Source organism: Octopus bimaculoides, chromosome 7 (assembly GCF_046866305.1).
Source record: "Octopus bimaculoides isolate indiv1 chromosome 7, ASM4686630v1, whole genome shotgun sequence".
NCBI classification, from domain to species: Eukaryota; Metazoa; Mollusca; class Cephalopoda; order Octopoda; family Octopodidae; genus Octopus; species Octopus bimaculoides.
This window is the reverse complement of record NC_142934.1, coordinates 58,900,319-58,910,318: the sequence shown is the minus strand read 5'-3', so window position 1 is coordinate 58,910,318 and position 10,000 is coordinate 58,900,319. Positions and strand designations below refer to the sequence as shown.

General features: G+C 32.0%; 1 protein-coding gene across 6 annotated transcripts in view; it reads left to right on the top strand.

The window, feature by feature from the left end:
• Positions 1–10,000, top strand: part of LOC106873188 (uncharacterized) — a 713,512-nt gene that overhangs the window by 77,046 nt on the left and 626,466 nt on the right. The window lies entirely within an intron of this gene.

Genomic DNA, 10,000 nt, shown 5'->3' with positions numbered 1-10,000 from the left:
ATAAAAAGTACTTTTGCAAGTAGCATCGAAATCTGAGCTCATTGTGCAGAAAGATGTCGGGTGTTTTGTATCATACTTATTGCAATATTTACAATATTGCGCATTGAACACTACTATATTTTTTATTGCGTGTTTATTTCTAATTAGCATTTTTGATACTCATTAAATTCATGACGCTATAACAACAAGAACGCACGTATATGCGAGCGTGTAAATCTATGTATTCAGGTATGTATTTGTACGAATATGTTTTCTGTGTATGCGTGTGTATTGGTCATTTTTCTATACATTGAAAAAAAGTTTTCCAACTTTTGTATCCTCAGAGAAAATTGAATCAATAACCTATTTATGTAAAGAGATATGCTAAAACATACAAACTAGGAAACGAGTATTGTCTAAAACGATGGCAACAGATGTAAGATACGAGATATAGAGATTAAAAGGCTGGGGAATAATGGGATGGAAGCAGAAGAACTAGAAGAAATAGAAAACTAGAAATTCGCCGTTAATTAAGAAGAGACTATTTTGGGATTTGAAATAAGATGATGCAAAATCGATGAAGAAGGACTGAAAGATGCGTTAAGTAAGTTTGGGTGGGGAATGAAAATGATAAAAATAGTTTCAAATTTCGGCACGACCTCAACTATTTTTGGACAAGGGTTTTGGTCGTTGAGACTGACCCCAGCGCTCAATTGGTACGTAGTTTATCTATTCCGACAGGATGAAAGTTGACTGCGGCTGAATTTGAACTCGGAACGTAGAGGGCCGAAAAAATTGTGCAGGGCATTTTGACTCTATCAGCTCACCGCCTTAACAATAGTAATGGTTCCAAATTTTCGCAGAGGGCCAGCAGATTATGAGGAGAAAGGGAAGTCGGAACATTGACTCCAGTATTTAAACGTAGAGAATCGAATAAAGTAGAGACCTAACAATTCTGCCATCTCTCCATTTTCGCATTCACAGTGATCATCATCATCTGATCAAGGTTGCTCGGGCATTTTTAACTCGCACATGCAATCCATTTCGGTTCTGCATTAGTTGCAAGAGATCTTCAAGGAGGCATCCAGAGTGATAGTGATGATGATGATGATGATGATGATGATGATGATGATGATGATGATGATGATGATGATGATTTCTTTTATTTTATTTCCAGCAGACAGTTGGAAGTGATTTTTTTTTTTTTTTACGATCTTGTGTACTTTGCCTCGGGGATGTCACGCAAGGACATCCAGTAAAATTCCCCCAATATGCTGGGGTTCCACTTTCCTTTGTAGTTGCTCTCTACGTTAGTAATAATAATAATAATAATAATAATAATAATAATAATAATAATAATAATAATAAAATCCGTAAAATACTTGCAAGGTACCGGACTCAAATGACTGATACAGCTCGAATAATCCTTCAAATCAGCAATAACAGTTCTTGAAACGTACCTTAATACAAGTGATGTGCTCTTACGAACTGCACTGAAGCATGACAATTCCAAGAAAGCTTCAGTTATGAAGCTTCGTGAGAAATTTATAGAGTCACTTGGCCTACAAATTGACAATAAGAATGACCAAAGACACCCAAATACTGACAGACCTACCATTGCTTTTGATTTAGAAATTAACAACCTGACAAGGTCACCGCTGCATATTTCAAGCGCCTCAAACTTCTCTTGAAATCGGAGCTCAACTCAAGAAAATCTTGTGACTGCCACATATTAATTAAGCAAATATTGGTATCTCAAGTATTTCAAACTTAGCATATGTAAAACAATACTGATACATTATTCCGATTAATGAAAGCGATGAATAAACATTTACTGTATCTGTACATAATATAGCAACTTTACTTTATATACTTTTGACCTAGAACTTTCCCTGCCCCATTATAAACTGGTCTGCTAGTAGAGAATCCCCCCACCTATAGTAGTTTGTCACTAAACCCAAAGAAATTTTATAGCCATATCATCCACCTATCCTGTCTATATTGTTTACCCCTTTCCCTTTCCCTATAAAGAAAATGCTAGTGCCCTCTTAAGCTTTGAATCACTAGGTCTGATAAGATGGTCCATAAATCAGAAACAAAAAACAAATAAAATCAGTGACAATTGAAAATCTGCTTAGAATTAATTACTAGCCTGTATGTTCTGGCTAAGTCAAAATGTTTTTTTTTGTATTCTTCCTTTCAACTTGGAGAGTTTAAATGTAGTTACAAAAATATGTCCTTCTGTTGAAATGAAATTTCAGAAAATTTCTATATATCTTTGTGCAGCTGAGGATTCCTCTGCATTTTACATTTGATGTAACGTTCACATTGCTTTTATGAATGGAGTCGCATGAAACGATCGTACTGCATTAACTTTGAATGTCCTTGTTGCTTATTTTGATTTTATATATATATTTCAGCCTATCTACCTACCTATATTTCTATATATCCATCTCCATTGTCTTGTAACCTCACCCCAAAAAACAAAAACAATGTTCTCTTCTAAGCAAAACCTCCAAAGCACCTCTTCTATATAAATGAACAAGCTGTTTATACATTCACAAAATTGTATTTCACAAGTTCTAGAGAGGAACGAAAGCACTAATAATAATAAAAATAAAAGGATTTTTTCCAAAATTCTGAAGACTTTTTTCTCAATACACACACACACACACACACATACACACACACACACACACACACACACACACACACACATACACATATATATATATATATATATATATATATATACATATATATATATATATATATATATATATATATATATATGTATGTATATATATATATATATATATATATATATATATATATATATGTGTATATATATATATATATATATATATATATATATATATATATATATATATATATATATGTATGTATGTATGTATATATATATATATATATATATATATATATATATATATATATATATATGTATGTATGTATACGTATATATATAAATCTGCTCGTGCTATGCCAAAAAACCCTGGCCCCTTCAGTTGCTTTCCTGCCTTTCTGCTGATTGAGAATTATAAAGTATTCATACGCATGCACGGAGTATATTACCTATATGTGTGTATAAACCCATATGTGTCTGTTCTGTGTGTGAGCGTGTGTGTATGTGTGTGTCTGTATATATAGATACACACACACTCACAGACACATTCACACACACACATCTATTCACACACACATCCATTCACACACACATCCATTCACACACACACATATACACACACACGTATATATTTGTATGCATATATACACACAGCCGCGTGCTTAAACAAACGAATATGTATAGCACAAGTATAGACACGAACACCCACACACGTTCACACACATATTGCAAGAGATTGTTTACATACGGATGTGATAAATGAAAAGAAAAGAAAGAAAAAAATTTCATCCTATTATACATATATGCACGTATTTGTAGATAGATAGATACAAATGTATATCCATATTTATTTTCTATTCATGTATTCGGAAGTGTGCGAGCTCGCAGGAAAAATATTTATATAATTGTATTTCTATTAAGATAGTACTTATCTTGTATACTGTCTTCAAATTTTGACACAAGGCCAGCTTGTATTTTGTGGTGGGTAGGGTTAAGTCAGTTACATTGACCGCAGTGTTCAGGTGGTACTTAATTTATCGACGGTGAGGTGATGAAAGGTAAGGTAAATTCGGCGGTATTTCTACTCAGAACTTAATGAAGTAAAGACGGACGAAATCCCGCTGAGTATTTTGCACGGCGTACAAACGATTCTGCCAAATCACTGCCTTCGTTTACTGCTGTATATTAATATGTCAATACAATCATATGTTTACAGAGATTCCAACAGAAGGTGAAAGACGTAATTCAACTGTATATAATTCTATTATTTTGACTATGCATAACAGCATAATACTAAAAGCTTACAGTCGTTTTAGTTGCCTAATTTATTATTAGTACCTACTTTATCAACATCAAAGTGAAGGGAGGTAAAACATTGAATTTGAACTCAATATACAGGATGTAATAAAATACAGATGCTTTAATCATATACTCTTTCAATGGTTTCTGCTTGATCTATCTCTGACATACTTTTTCAAATGTATACAAGTATTAAAGCAATGGCTTCTTGCCTAATAAAATGTTTTCCATAAAATATTCCCTCCTCAATCCCAACACCTTCCTAGCAATAGTCCACAGATTGCAAACTGATTTGTGCGTCTAATTTATATTACATTCGACTCGTTCGATTTTTCACATTTTGAATCATTCGTCATATTTTTATGTCAGATTTCCATCACTCTTGTCTTCTCTTCTTCCTCTCTCACCTACTACGTTTTTTTTTTGCTTCCCGTTCTCTCCCTTTTTTTAATCTTTCTCTCTTTCTCCTTCTTTCTCTCTCTCTCTCTCTCTCTCTCTCTCTCTACCTCTGTCTCTTACTCTGTATGTTCTATCCACTTTCTCTGTACATGACACCAAATGTCCTGCAAGTTAGGTATTATGTTTTTGATGTTGGTGTGCTGTAATCAGCTGTAATTGATAAGAGTTATAGAACATGTAGAAGATGCATTATTTGATCCAAGCATTTAACTGTGATCTTGTTCTATTTTAACTTTACTCCTATGATATTCCTTTAGTGTTTTTCATGTTAAATATAATGAAAAAGTAGATAAGCCATGAAAGATGCAAGAGGAACTGCTATTAGTGTCTGTTTCATAATTCCATTGTCAACGCAGCAGAAGCATTAATTAATTAGATATGAGTAGCGTTATAAGGAAATATTTAGCTTCATTTCTTTTTATGTTGTTATATGGATGTTACTTTATATGTCTAGTCCAGTATACGATAATAATGAGTAATATAAGCGAGATAATTATAGTTTGTAATATGGCTGTATTGTCAGAAGTTTGTCAAGAGAAGATAATCGATAAAATCGTATTCAGTCCTTGACAAGTATTTATCTGAACGACCTTTGGAAGTGTAAAGGACTGTAAATTTGTACCACAATTTATTTCGTTTGACGCTCTGACGATTTTGTCACTCCGTCGTTCATGAGAAGCGTAGAAAAATAATTTTTTTACACAGGAACAGGCGAGTAAATTTATTTCCTAGTTGACTGATATTTTCTTTTACTATTTCCAGAAGGATGAAAGCCATAGTTATCTTCGATGGCCTTTTCCTCAGGAGAAGTTCTATATATAAACAAAAAAAAACAAAAAATTCTTTTGCATGAAAGAATCTCTTCTGCAATATATTTGTAAGTCTCTATACCTTCAACAATATAGAGCTGTATCTGGCTGGTGTGGTATGTTGGGAGAATTTAAATACTCAGTTAGTGCACGTTTTTACCGTGTTGCCTATCGATGTAAAAATTGATAATTGATTCTTAAGTGGTAGTGCATGAGAATCATTCAAACTGACTTATAAGCGACATGAAGGCAAAGTTAGTCGATACTAAATTTTATCATTTTCTGGTCTCACACTCTCAAGATCTGGACATGTATAAGATCGAATATCGTTTACAAATTCATGAATCAAGAGTACTATTCTACGGATTTGAATCTTGCTATGCAAAATATCAACATCGAAATGTCTACAACGACTAACTGACAGATATGTAAATTTTGTGAATTGCATTATACATTAAAAATAAAACAGCTGAAACCTTTTTATGCCAAATTTTGTTTGACTTTAGGAGAAATCTACCTCATGGAACTCCGAAAGGTTTTGAATATATTATTCAAACGCAATGATTTTCAAGATGATGATGATGATGATGATGATGATGATCAACATCATCATCATCATCATCATCATCATCGTTATCATCATCATAACCATATATATATGTGTGTGTGTGTGTGTGTGTGTGTGTATTCATGCCCGATAAACTAATAACACAGGCACCTCGTGTATGTATGTTCGACTTTGTATATATAATAATAATGATTATTAGGAAGTGGCATAACATAACCTTTAACCCTTTTTTATATATATACAGCTTTACATAGACCTACATATGTTTCAACTGCACCGATTAGTAACCGCTGCAATTGCAAACCTACTGTAATACCGGTGCACTTTCTTCAAAGTCTTTACATGATATCCTTCGATTTAACTGTTTAACGGTTTTCATTTATTTACTCTGCGTTGTATGATGTAGATTTGTTCGCTAAGTTAGACGCGAACTATCTTTAACTCAAGTTTTGATTGGATAATCACTTATAGTCTGTTATTTCAAAACGTTCTGTTGTTTAAATCTTTATTATCCATTTATACAGGGCAAATGTGAATTTTCTCATGTGCAAGCATCTCAAAACTTGTTTCTGTTTAAAATTTATTACATTACATTTAGATGTACAAATTTGGTAAAATTCTTCTAAACATGTCATATTTTTTTCTCTTGTTCCCGGTCTGTATGTTATTGCAGTAAACAATTAATTCCTAACTGATAGTATAGTATTTGTTTCTGTCTTTAATAGACAAGATTAATTTATTAAGACTTGTTTGAAATGTTTTATTTTTATCTCTAAATGAACTTAAATGATAAGCCAAAAGAATATATCTCTAAATTCTTATCTTATGAGAATATTATTGGATTCATACATTAACTGTTGAATAACATATTTTGAATACCTAAATGAGAGCAAACCAGTAAACGTTTGGAGTAATCCCTTATTATTTACACACACTCACACACACACACGTATATATATATTTATATATATATATATATATATATATATATATATATATATATATATATATATATATATATATATATATATATATATATATATATATTATATATATTTATATATATATATATATAACGCATAGGAATATAGATATAGTTTCTTCTGTCATTGTCTTAATTTATATCTCATATTTATAGTTATATTATATTTTTTCCATCCTTTCATATTCCTTTTGTAATTTTTATATATTATAAATGTAGACCTTTTATAACAGACACCGTTGAGTTTTCCACACTTACAATATTATACAATTTATGTATATTCATTTGTATAATTTATGCATTGTATATAGCTTATGTATTTGTATATATTTGTATAGTCTTTAGATTATCTGTAGATCTATATGTATTTTCATATTTTATATACTGACACGTTTATAATTTAATTTTTATAACTTTTATAATCTATAACTTTATCATTTTGGTTTATTTTTATGTTTATTTTCGATTCAAATTCATCTGAACGCTCTACCTCGGTTCAGTTTGGTAGCTCACCTGTAGTGGAATCTTCCATTAAATATGATCTACTTTAGCATCACCTCTCGCCCGGTCGTCTATTTAAACTTGGTTTCAGAGAATAATCAGCGCTTGATGAACGTGAAACTATTAGTAGCGCGTGTAATACATGTGGAGTGAAACGCATATATCAATATATATATATATATATATCCATAATTTTTTCATGTCGATATTAAATACTTGTATAGAATCATGTCTATGTTGTGTTGTATGTATTTCCAATCATATGAGACTTTATTGCTTTAGATTAGAGATACACACTCAGCGAACGATGTTTACTGGATAGTTTTGAAATCTGGTTAAAGACTATTCACTCTCCTAAACATCCAACGATGTAATTCCCGCTTCCTTGGATACATGTAAATAATATGATTAACATATATTATTCGTAAGTATTCAACGCTGCTTTTAATCTCTCTGTAATCGGTAAAATAAGTCAAGTAAATAACCCCCTTTCGAACATTAACCTTGTGATTAATCAATTCAATACTTCTTCAAATATTCATTTCTGTAAGAAGAAAGATGATATATTTGTGGATAATACGGCAGTATCTCGTACCACATCATTTTCTTTCAATGTATAATCTAGAGTGTATGGAAGATATAAGTTGTATACACGATCGTTGTCTATATTTAAAATACTGGTTTCATTTGTATTCAGAAAATAGAAGTTATAAATAACGAAATAATATAAGAGGTGATATCTCGCTTTTAATATATAATCGTGCAGCTGGTTACACGCTTAATAGTGCTTCGAAATATGTTTTCCTATCCTGAAAGCAATAAGGTTTTCAAATCATGTATATATAATAAAAAGAAATCAGTCTTACAGGCTTGATTATGTATATGTACACATGTATTGATTTATTTCTGTCTCAATATACATCTTTCCGGTGTGTTCCTCGATCGATACCTATCATGTCATTTATTTAGCTTACTGCTAATGATTAGTAATATGCTTAACGACTGGTCGAAACTAATTATATCAAAAAACACTCATTACAAATTATTTGGAATTTCAACATTTATACATTTAGACTCTTAGCGCAAACCTCGACAAGGATAGAAGTAATATTTGAAATACATACGGTTTTGGCTCTGTAATTCAGAACAGCTTTTTTTTTCTTTTTCTTTACTTTTTTGACATAGGCATTGTTGTGAGTTTTAAGAACTTTTCTTTGAAATCATGGGGTTTCAATTTCAGTTCCACTGCACGGCAACTTGAGCAAGTGTTTTATATTATAACCTCAGGCTGACGAATGCCATATGAATGTATTTGGTAGACGGAATCCTTGTGGAAGCCCACCGTGTGTATCTGTGCATGTCATCGTGTTTTCTCTTCTTCTGCCACTGGACAACCAGAGTTGGCTTGTTGACAGCCTCGTAACTTAACAGTTCAGCCAAAGGAACCGATAGAATAAGTACCAGTGTTTTAAAAATAAGTACTGGGTTTAATTTGTTTAACCAGTACTTTCAAACGGTATCTCAACATGGCAGCAGTCCGATCACTGAAACAAATAAAAGCGTACACATTGCCAATGAAGTGCCACCGATTTTTATTTAATTATTAAACACTAACTTTCAAGTTTTTTTTAGTTCAAATCGTGCAGAGGGTGGATTCATTTGTCATTTTTCTGAAGATCCATGTAGTAAGTATAAATATTATTTGCTCTGTGTACAGCGTGAAACGATGATTCGCATATTTATTCTTAATACATTCCGGCAGATTCAAACGCCTATATCTTAATCTCTGGGGTGTAGGAAACTTTTCCCTTTTACTACGACAGTGTGTTCATAACACACTAGGTTCACTGGCGCAAGGAATTCTGGAACACTGTTATTTTGACAAGTTGTGTCTGATCAGTTAGAAGTACTCGGGCCCCTGAGCCTAGATAAGCCACTGGCTTTGTTTATAATTTCAGCGAACCAAGTTGTTTGCTGATCAGTACTTATATACTCCAACTAATAAAAAACGAATCATTATATGCTCGGTGTACAGCGTGATCTAAAACCATGATATGCATCTTAATACATAGCATAAAATAAGTGCAAATATAATAGACAAAGTCCATCACCGGAATGAGTGTGCTAGTACCATATTAGATATCATTCTATCACGTAAAAAAAAACGCACCCATATTCATATTTTTCAATAAAACACCAAACTCCAACTACCGCAATAATCAATAAATGTATTCTTTCTACAACTAAACTCCTGTTCCTGTCCATATTTTTCATTCAGACGGCAACTAGCGAATGTTCAAAATGAACAGCAGCCGTATTAGTCTTCTTAGTCTCCGAAGGAATATTAAAGTCATGCACATCGAGGCTTCCATCTCTTTAAACTTTACAAAACGCATAGATTGAAACTGGAGTACCAATCCAGAACATAGATTTATCAAAGTCACAAAAATTAGTTATCAAATTTAATTCCTAAATTTCAATTCCATGATCTCGTTGCAAGATTAAGAATTTCATACATATATATATGTATGTATGTATGTATGTATGTATGTATGTATGTATGTATGTATGTATGTATATATATATATATATATATATATATATATATATATATATATATATATATATATATATATGTGTGTGTGTGTGTGTGTGTGTGTGTGTGTGTGTGTGTGTGTGTGTGTGTGTTTGTGTGTGTGTGTGTGTGTGTGTGTGTGTGTGTGTGTGTGTGTGTGTAACAATTAGAAAATGGAGGATAA